Genomic DNA, 10,000 nt, shown 5'->3' with positions numbered 1-10,000 from the left:
AGAAGTGACATACATACATGCATATACATACATGGAGCCGTCAACATCAGGCGTAGAGGGCCTTTTAAAATATATTTTTGAACGTTCGCTTCTATATTCAAGCCGACTCCTCTAGTCTAAATCAGTAACTGGTTTATTTCTTCCATTATAAATAAGAGTAACGCTTCTTACATCCCAAAGTAGCGTTACTCAGACTGGATTTTGAAAATATACCTTATATCGCGTGGAATTTCGCTTACAAGATTACAGCAGAAACTAACACAGACGAAAACAGCACTAGTAATCTAAGAAGACGTAAGTACTCCTCTCATTTTACTTGAATTCTGCATACATACATACATACATACATACATACATACATACATACATACCTGTCTTCTTGGTATGTCTCATGCAACTGATTTATACTGTGTGAGCAGTAATAATAGGACGATGTAACTGTATAGGATATAGGATGTCGGTGACGAATAACCGAATATAAGAATAATTAAAACAAACAAAAACAAATACAACCTTACAATTATTTAGGTGCAGGACGTTAACATTTTGCAAAATGCTAACACATCTTCTTCTATATTATTACTGAGCAAACCGGATAAGATCGCGTAGAATATTGGACAAAACTGTTTATATTCGACATGTCCGCCTATGACGTAATAACTACAAAAACTTTTACTTCATCTCTTGAGGTCATAATTGATTTACATTAACCATAAAATGAACATTTCATTACACTGTAAGAGATTGTTTGTTTAAATCTATACAGAAACGAATTGACATAATTTATACATAATCCATCCAGCGTCCGAGAAAATAAACTCTCTTTCTCTCACTCTCTACCTGCCTCTCTGTCTCTGTCTCTGTCTGTCTATCTCTCATTCTTTCTCCCCCTCTCTCTTTCTCTCGCTCACCCCCCTCTCTCTTTCTCTCGCTCACCCCCCTCTCTCTTTCTCTCGCTCACCCCCTCTCTCTCTCTCTCATCTATTTTCTGTGTGTGGTATGTTTTCCTTCATTGCACATTCTCTTTCCAATTTCAATCAACCGCAGCAAAGCAATTACGACTTTTGTTTTTGCTGTTGTTGTTGTTGTTGCTGTAGTTACTGTCACTATTATTTTTGTTGTTTTTGATATATTGTTGCTTCCGCTCACATCTCTATTCTTTTTTTTTTTCTTCTTTTAAAAAAACTGCTATTGCGCAGCAATTTTTGCGATCCAATTTCAGTTAGAATGGAATGAACATCACAGCATCTTACATATTTATAATCTTTAGGTTTTCTTTTCCTTTGTTTTCTTTTTCCGTTTGTTTGTTTGTTTGTTTGTTTTAATTAATATTAGTAGTATGAGCAGTTTTTTCGAATGCTTCAGGTTTTCTGTTTTGGTATATATTGTTTCATTGATCAGTCAACATTTCATGTTCTTACACGTCGCGGATGAAAGGACATGATCGTAACACGAGCTTTGGAGACTACTATAGTAACGATCAATATAGAGACTCGAAGCAAAAACAGAGAGAGAGAGAGAGAGAGAGAGAGAGAGAGAGAGAGAGAGAGAGAGAGAGAGAGAGAGAAAGAGAGAGAAAGAGAGAGAGAGAGAGAGAGAGAGAGAGAGAGAGAGAGAAAGAGAGAGAGAGGTGCAAGAAGAAAGAGATAAGCAGATAGACAGAGGTGGAGGTCGTTATCCTTGGCAGGCTATTCTCAAATAAACATTTACTTCTGTCGTCAAGAGACCGAGAGCCATTTCTTTCGTGACGAGAGTATTTCGCAGAAAATACTTGAAATCAAAACAAATGGGCCATATTTGCGTGAGTTCGTGTGTCGTGTGGAATTTCTATAATCCTCTGAATTTCTGGGAAGGAGGAAGCGGAGGAAGATAGTGAAATAGAAGGGATGGTTTAGGTGAAATAAACCATAGTGAAATAGAAGGGAAGTGAGACAAGATGAAGGATAAATATTGCTAGGACTATATCATTCAGCTTACTGGCCCGATGCTCTATTTGGACACAGTGTCTCTCGCAAATGGACAAATTACTTAATGTTTCTTGTTAAAATGACGTTTAATAGTATTGAAGTATTCATATATCAATCTCTGTCCCTTTTCTGTTTGTATTGTCGCTGTTGTTTTATCTCGAGAACAAATAAATACTGGTGCCTGGTGGATTTGAACAAGTTTTATTAATTGTGAGACGGTATTTGTTTCCTCGCGACTTCATAGGCATTAAGACATTTAGCGAAAGCATGATACATATCACCTAATCATCCTCGAATTCGAGAGACAGCCGCATTCACGCACGCACGCACGCATTCACGCGCGCGCATTAATGTATGTACATTATCATTCAGTTTCATTTCAAGATTTCTTGCCAATAGAGAAAGAGCCGGTTTCTAACAAAGATCCAAGGCTCCTTTGTATGTATGTATGTATGTCATTGTTCAGTTTTAATTCAAGATTTCTTATCAATAGAGAAAGAACCGGTTTCTAACCTAGATTCAAGGCTCCTTTATTGGAAATTTAACATCAACAACAGATTATTTTTGTATGTATGAATGTATGTATGTATGTATGTATGTATGTATGTATGTATGAATCCGGGTTAAAAAGTCACAGGAAAAAAGTTACTGGGGTTTTGTCCGGGGGATTTTGTCTCAGTGGAGTTTTGTCCGGATCCCATAAAGTAATTGTGACTTTTTTCCTGTGACTTTATTACCGGCAACCATAAATTAATTTTCACTGTTTTTCTTATGACTTTTTCTCCTAGCCAAAATTTGTGACTTTATTACTGGTTATCGAATGGATGCATATATGCAGATTTGTATGTTTTTCTTTATGTATGTATTCTCATGCATATAGTTGCATATCTAGACATGCTCATATATATTTAAATGATAAACTTCTGGAAAGTTTTACAGATTTTTACAGTTCCAGTGATGGATTGGATCTGTAGTCTTCGAATTCGCTTTCCCCTTTCGGGTTTTGAGAAACTTAATTTCTCAAGATTGGTATTTAGGCAATGTATTTATGTACATATGTATGTATGTATGTAGGTAGGTAGGTAGGTAGGTAGAGAGGGAGGGAGGGAAGTATTTAGGGAGAGAGAAAGATAAGTAGATAGATAATAGACAGATAGACAGATATGTATATACGAATGTGTGTGTGCGTATATATATATATATATATATATACATACACATCATATATGTACGTCATATATATACATACATTTATACATACACAGACACAAACATACATACATTATGTATACGGTATACCCTCGACTATCGCGGGTGATATGTTTCAAGACTCCCGCGATAGGTGAAAATGCTGATGAGAACCCGATAAAGCTGGTCGGCATTTTTTCAATCAACGTAGAAGTAGTTCACATATCTACTGCAGGCGTGGCTGTGTTGTACGAAGTTACCTCTTTCCAACCACATGGTTCCGGGTTCAGTCCACTACATGGCAACTTGGGCAAGTGTCTGCTACTAAGTCTTGGGGTTGATTTCTTCGACTAAAACCCTTTAAGGCAGTGCTCCAGCATGGCTGCAGTAAAATGACAGAAACAAGTAAATGAATAGAAGAATAACAGAACATAATACAATGCTGGCGCTGTTTTTTGGCTAGACTGATATTTACAATGCATAAAGTAAACAAGAACTTTTATGTTTGACTTAAAATATGTTTTTTTTTTTTGAAGAGTCAAAGTTTTATCATTTAAAATTCTGTTATGTTAACTTTACCACTAATTACACACAGCTTGCTAAGTTATTTACTTATGGGTTCTGCCTATCTCTATTATTTTTGATCGGAAGTATCCTAACAGATTTTTCCATCAAAACCACTGACAGGCCTCTTTTCAACCTACCTCGATTCTTGCTTACAAATTCACTCCTGCGCAGATGATAACCAGCCGTTACGGTGCCTTAACCTTCACGCATATACGACAGCCACGCCATGCAATAAACAAAGAATCAATAGATAATGACAATCAAAACATCGTTCAAAAGAACCCTAACAATCTTGTCCCTTTTAACACAAAAGCAAATTCAAGATATTCTTGTACTACACTTTTTCTACTCATGAAATACACAACAAATATTCTTTTCTGGTCTTTTCTGGTACTTAATTTATCGACCCCGAAAGGCAAAGTCGACCTCAGCGGAGTTTGAACTTAGAACGTGAAGACAGACGAAATACCGCTAAACATTTTTGATCGGAAGTATCCTAACAGATTTTTCCATCAAAACCAATATATATATATTGTGCAGCTGAGGATAGCCCTGCATTTAAATAGATGTAATGATTGCATTGCTCAATTAAATGGAGCCGCTTGAAACGGTCATACTGCATCACTTCTTGATATCCTGTTGCTTATTTTGATATATATATATGCGCGCGCGTGTGTGTGTGTGTATGTTGCTTATCAACCTATAGTTATATATATACACACATTTGAATTGTTAAAATTCTATTGATAACAATAAACTATAGTTGATTTTCCTATCAAAGTAGGAGGTGGTTATTGACACTGAATGACATTCTAGATATGAGCAAAATAATGCTGCTGTTTGCGAAGAATGCATAAGAAATCTCTTTAAATTTACCTGGTGACCATTTTGCATTATATATTTTTATCTATAAAAGATTTAGTAACTGAAAAATTCGGTTAGTTTCTGTGGTTGGTCCGATAAGCGCAAACCATTTCATAGTATTGATCGTGAATCTGTCAATCTGCCAAAAGGGTGAAGTCTTTTTAAACGTTTATGAATTGCAACATGGTGCAAAGTAATCGAGTTGATAAGGGATTTGAGCGCATTACTATTTACTTGCTTCAAGTATTACAAATCCCCCAATAAGGTTTCTATTTGTACAAAGAAATATCACTGACTTTGGCACTCTGTAATCATTCTCGAGGTCGATCGAGGGCAACTTGGAACAAAACAACAATAACAACAACCACTTTAAATCCTTAATGCTAAGGGTAAAAGCGTGAACGTCACAGATACTCATTTCTCACTGCTTCTATACGTGATATTTTTATTTGAGATATCGTTATATATATATATATATATATATATATATATATATATATATATATATATATATATATATATGTATATATATATATATATATATATATATATATATATATATATATATATATATATATATGTGTGTGTGTGTGTGTGTGTGTGTGTGTGTGTGTGTGTGTGTGTGTGTATATAAGATAATAAGAGTGAAAAAACTACAGAAGGATTGTGTTACATGGTTAAAGTATATATTTAAATTATGTCAGAAAAATGTTATAAAAATGTTATAAAATCCTTTTGGTATATAAACATTGTATTTTGAGAAATAACCGGTTTCGTGTTGTCTTTTCAAATTTCTCTACTTCATTGTAACGTGTTCGCTCCAGTCTGAAAAAGAAGAGTTCTAGATAGGGGTAGGTAATTAGGGATTTCTTCCGGTATAGGGGAGATAATCGAAATCTAGGAGGTGGTAGAATTTGATTAATTTACCATGGTTTTGTTCTATAATTGTTTCCCTTTTTTCTCAGTGGGGTGATGAATTTCCTTATTTAAATGTGTTAGCAATGGTTAAGTTTGGGTTTGTATTTTTGAATGAAATAGGTTTCCTTATTTAATCTAATCTGTGTTGGTATTTTAATGGCACATTGATAGAAAGGAAAGATTATAAATTGTGGTAGCATTTGTTTTGCGCATTTCTCAATATGATCACTAAAAGGTATCATTCGGTATTCTGGGCATGCAATCTGCTGGCGGTGCAGAGTGCATCTACGTCTGAGCGATAATCCTGTGGACCCTATGTAGTTCTCGTGGCAGCCCGAGCATCTTATTACATAAATAAGATTTTCTGAGGCACAAGTAAAGTTAGATTTAACTTTGAATTTGTGTCCCTCTTTGGAGAGGAATTCTGAACCTTCTAGAATGTTTGGGCATGTTGCACAATTTGGTCGACCACATTTTTTTATTTTCGCATCTGTTGTTTCGGAAAATAATTTTGCCTTTGTGAGGATCTTTTTCACTTAGTCTGTGTGTTTCACAGGCTGGGCCAGCTTGGACTTGAAGCAATTCAATTCTGGGTGGATCAATTCCCGAAAGAAACCCCAAACAGGATCAGTAAAGAATTCATTACTAAATCGGTTGAATTCATCTTACGAAACAACCACTTCATGTTTGACAATACTTTCTACCGACAAAAATCCGGAATTGCTATGGGCACTAGGGCAGCTCCAGTCATTGCGAACCTAACAATGGGTTACTTGGAAATAATAATATACCAGGAGTCTTTATCCACCTTTGGAAACACCCTTTCCCAATACATAAAAGAAAATTGGAAAAGGTTCCTGGACGACTGTTTCATACTCTGGAATGAAAACACAGATGAACTCTTGAAACTCAAAAGTCTATTGAACAGTTTCAACCCAAACATACAGTTCACAATGGAGTACAACCAAAAGGAGCTCCCATTCTTGGATATACTAATTAAAAAAGTAAACCTAAAAATAGAAACGGACATATTTTACAAAACCACAGACGCCAAACAATATCTACTATTTGATTCATGCCACCCAAGACACACCAAGACAAACATTCCCTTCAACCTTGCAAGAAGGATATGCACAATAGTGTCAGAACAAAATACTAGAGACTACAGACTACAAAAACTCAAAAACACACTAATTGACAGACACTACCCAGTTCAACTCATATAGGATGGAATCAGACGTGCATCACAAATTAACATAGAAAACTTAAGAAAAGTTAAACACAGCAACACACATTCCCCGAAAATACTGCCGTACATATCCACATACAACCCCAGAAACAAAGAAGCCTTCACCATCATCACCCAAAACATACCAATGCTACATAAGGACCCCAAATTAAAGGAAATTTTACACACACACAAAATCATCAAAAGCCACAAACAACCAAAATCACTGAAAAAGATCCTCACAAAGGCAAAATTATTTTCCGAAACAACAGATGCGAAAGTAAACAAATGTGGTCGACCAAATTGTGCAACATGCCCAAACATTCTAGAAGGTTCAGAATTCCTCTCCAAAGAGGGACACGAATTCAAAGTTAAATCTAACTTTACTTGTGCCTCAGAAAATCTTATTTATGTAATAAGATGCTCGGGCTGCCACGAGAACTACATAGAATGATACCTTTTAGTGATCATATTGAGAAATGCGCAAAACAAATGCTACCACAATTTATAATCTTTCCTTTCTATCAATGTGCCATTAAAACACCAACACAGATTAGATTAAATAAGGAAACCGTTTTCATTCAAAAATACAAACCCAAACTTAACCATTGCTAACACATTTAAATAAGGAAATTCATCACCCCACTGAGAAAAAAGGGAAACAAATATAGAACAAAACCATGGTAAATTAATCAAATTCTACCACCTCCTAGATTTCGATTATCTCCCCTATACCGGAAGAAATCCCTAATTACCTACCCCTATCTAGAACTCTTCTTTTTCAGACTGGAGCGAACACGTTACAATGAAGTAGAGAAATTTGAAAAGACAACACGAAACCGGTTATTTCTCAAAATACAATGTTTATATACCAAAAAGATTTTCTAACATTTTTCTGACATAATTTAAATATATACTTTAACCATGTAACACAAGCCTTCTGTAGTTTTTTCACTCTTATTATCTTTTATACATCCAACCACGTGCTTTCACATACCAACTTTCTCACCTATATATATATATATATATATATATATATATATATATATATATATATATATATATATATATATATATATATATATATATATATATAATTAAGGGATGAGCAAAAGTTGCTTCACCACATACCGAAATTTAGAAATAGCAGTCAAACTACTAATTCTTCTACTACAATATATCTCCACAGACAGTGATACTCGTAACTTACATAGGCAAAAAGAAGAAAAAATAACAAATCCAACCAACCTTAGTTTAATCATGTACGCGTTTTGGGATTAGAAAAACATTGGATTTTTTACTGAAGCCATTACAATATCAAATAGCTGTATTGGATTTTTTACTGAAACTATTACAATATCAAATAAAAATATCGGATTATTATTGTTTAACTATGTGAATGAAAAGATTTATGTTTTCCAGATATTAACGAAACTTACATCAATTATAATTGAACGGACGCGAAAAACATTGTTATGACATATTCTCAACTTCTTTTTATTATTATTGAACTTTTCAGCAATAGAAATGACAAGTTTATTATCGCTTTGAAACATTTAACTTTTTATTTGATTTTTCGGATCTTTTTTAAAACGGGGGCCACATTTTTCATTAATGTTTTACGTAGTGTTTTTGGTACCGAAAGATTTTCAAACTTCGTATACTTATCTATTTTGTGTTATAGAACAGAAAAATATTTTTGTATTCGAATTTATTTCATGTAAAAAATTGTCTTATTTCGATAATTTCAACCAATCACTGACGTCCATTCAGTCGATATACATTAAGCGCCGACTACATAAACAAACGATTCTTCGTTTCATTTGCTTTTTTCATTTTAAATTTGCTTTAACCCTAACCCTAACCCTAACCCTAGGGTTAGGGTTAGGGTTAGAGTTAGGGTTAGGGTTAGGATTAATTGTTTCAGAATCGTTTGTTTATGTAGTCGGCACTTAATGTATATCGGCTGAATGGACGTCAGTGATTGGTTGAAATTACAGAAATACGACAACTTTAACATGGAATAATTTATGGATTTCTTTTTTTTTAAAGAAGACTAAGAGAAAAAGATGTTTTATATGACACATTCTACCAGTGTTCCAAGTTTCAAAGTGTTTCGTTAATGAAAAATGTGGCCCCCGTTTTAAAAAAGATCCGATTTTTCTTTTAAAGAATTAACAATCTATGATGAGTTATTCAAAAATTTCAGAGGTATTAATTAAAACTGAAGAAAAATACAATTATGTTATATTTCTAGTTAATTCTTAGAAAATAGAATTTTTGAAAGAAGTATCTATCTATAAAACTAGTTTTGAAACATCGAGTTGCTATGGGGATCCACCAGAATGAAATGGTAATCAAAGGGCTTCATAGATTAAAAAAAAAATGGTTAAGAACCCCTGAGTTAAGTCAATGAAAAAGAGACCCCTACTTTGGCAAGATATTAATTTCCCACGAATAACTTTCCAACAAGTATAAAGTGTATTCTCCAAATATGATCTGAGTCAAGCAGAATTAAATGATTTTGCTTCTGTAGGTTATGAACTCGTGTACTCGTTAATAAACTTACACATAACCATTCAACCATTGCATTTCTTTTACATCGAAAACGTACCTGCGTCCACTGCTCATCATCAAGTCGAGCTTGCTCGGACATTTTTTACCCGCACACACCATCTATCTCGATCCTGCATTAGTTAAGGGAGGTCTTCAGGGAGGCGTTAAGTGTCTCTGGTGAATTGATCTATATACGTTATGTTTTCGAAGACCTACGCGTGTACGGCCATGCTTTGGCAGCCATAGCAGTAGGCCACTTCCCAACTCTCAATAAGCATCCATAATCCCATAGCTCTTCAGTTTGAAATATCTTGTATATTATAAAGGAAATAATAAGGGACAAAGATTTAAACACGAAAGTGGATTAAACTTACATTTATGTTTAAATCTTTGGCCCTTATTTATTCATGTTCGAGTGTTTGTAGTATAGGGTCATGTTTTCGGCAAACTTAGTTTCAATTCTAGATTGAAATGATTTCAATTACTTCGATTCTGATCTTGAGAAATGCATGGAAGTCACAATGTTCAATATCTCATAACATGTTATGCCAGAGTCACCTCGTATTAGAAAATTATTATTTTCTCCAAAAACAAAAACGTTCTAATACATAATAATTGTTCAATTATCAATAAAACTGGTGAGGATTAGTAGGGAAAAGAATGTATTTGAAATGGCTGAATGGAGAAAAATATTGTCAATTGGTCTGAGTTC

General features: G+C 34.3%; 2 long non-coding RNA genes across 2 annotated transcripts in view; one reads left to right on the top strand and one right to left on the bottom strand.

Moving 5' to 3' along the window:
• LOC106880205 (uncharacterized) overlaps window positions 1-838 on the bottom strand; it is an 8,997-nt gene extending 8,159 nt beyond the window's left edge. The window contains exon 1 of the long non-coding RNA XR_001410722.3: window positions 519-838. This is a non-coding gene — a long non-coding RNA (uncharacterized LOC106880205). The remainder of the gene's footprint in view (window positions 1-518) is intronic.
• LOC149137233 (uncharacterized) overlaps window positions 1-10,000 on the top strand; it is a 16,926-nt gene that overhangs the window by 633 nt on the left and 6,293 nt on the right. Inside the window, exon 1 of the long non-coding RNA XR_016240744.1 lies at window positions 1-294. This exon is cut by the window's left edge and continues 633 nt beyond it. This is a non-coding gene — a long non-coding RNA (uncharacterized LOC149137233). The remainder of the gene's footprint in view (window positions 295-10,000) is intronic.

The sequence above is a fragment of the Octopus bimaculoides genome, chromosome 2, assembly GCF_046866305.1.
Source record: "Octopus bimaculoides isolate indiv1 chromosome 2, ASM4686630v1, whole genome shotgun sequence".
NCBI lineage: Eukaryota > Metazoa > Mollusca > Cephalopoda > Octopoda > Octopodidae > Octopus > Octopus bimaculoides.
Note: the sequence above shows the minus strand (reverse complement) of the source record. Positions and strands in the feature narration are given on the sequence as shown.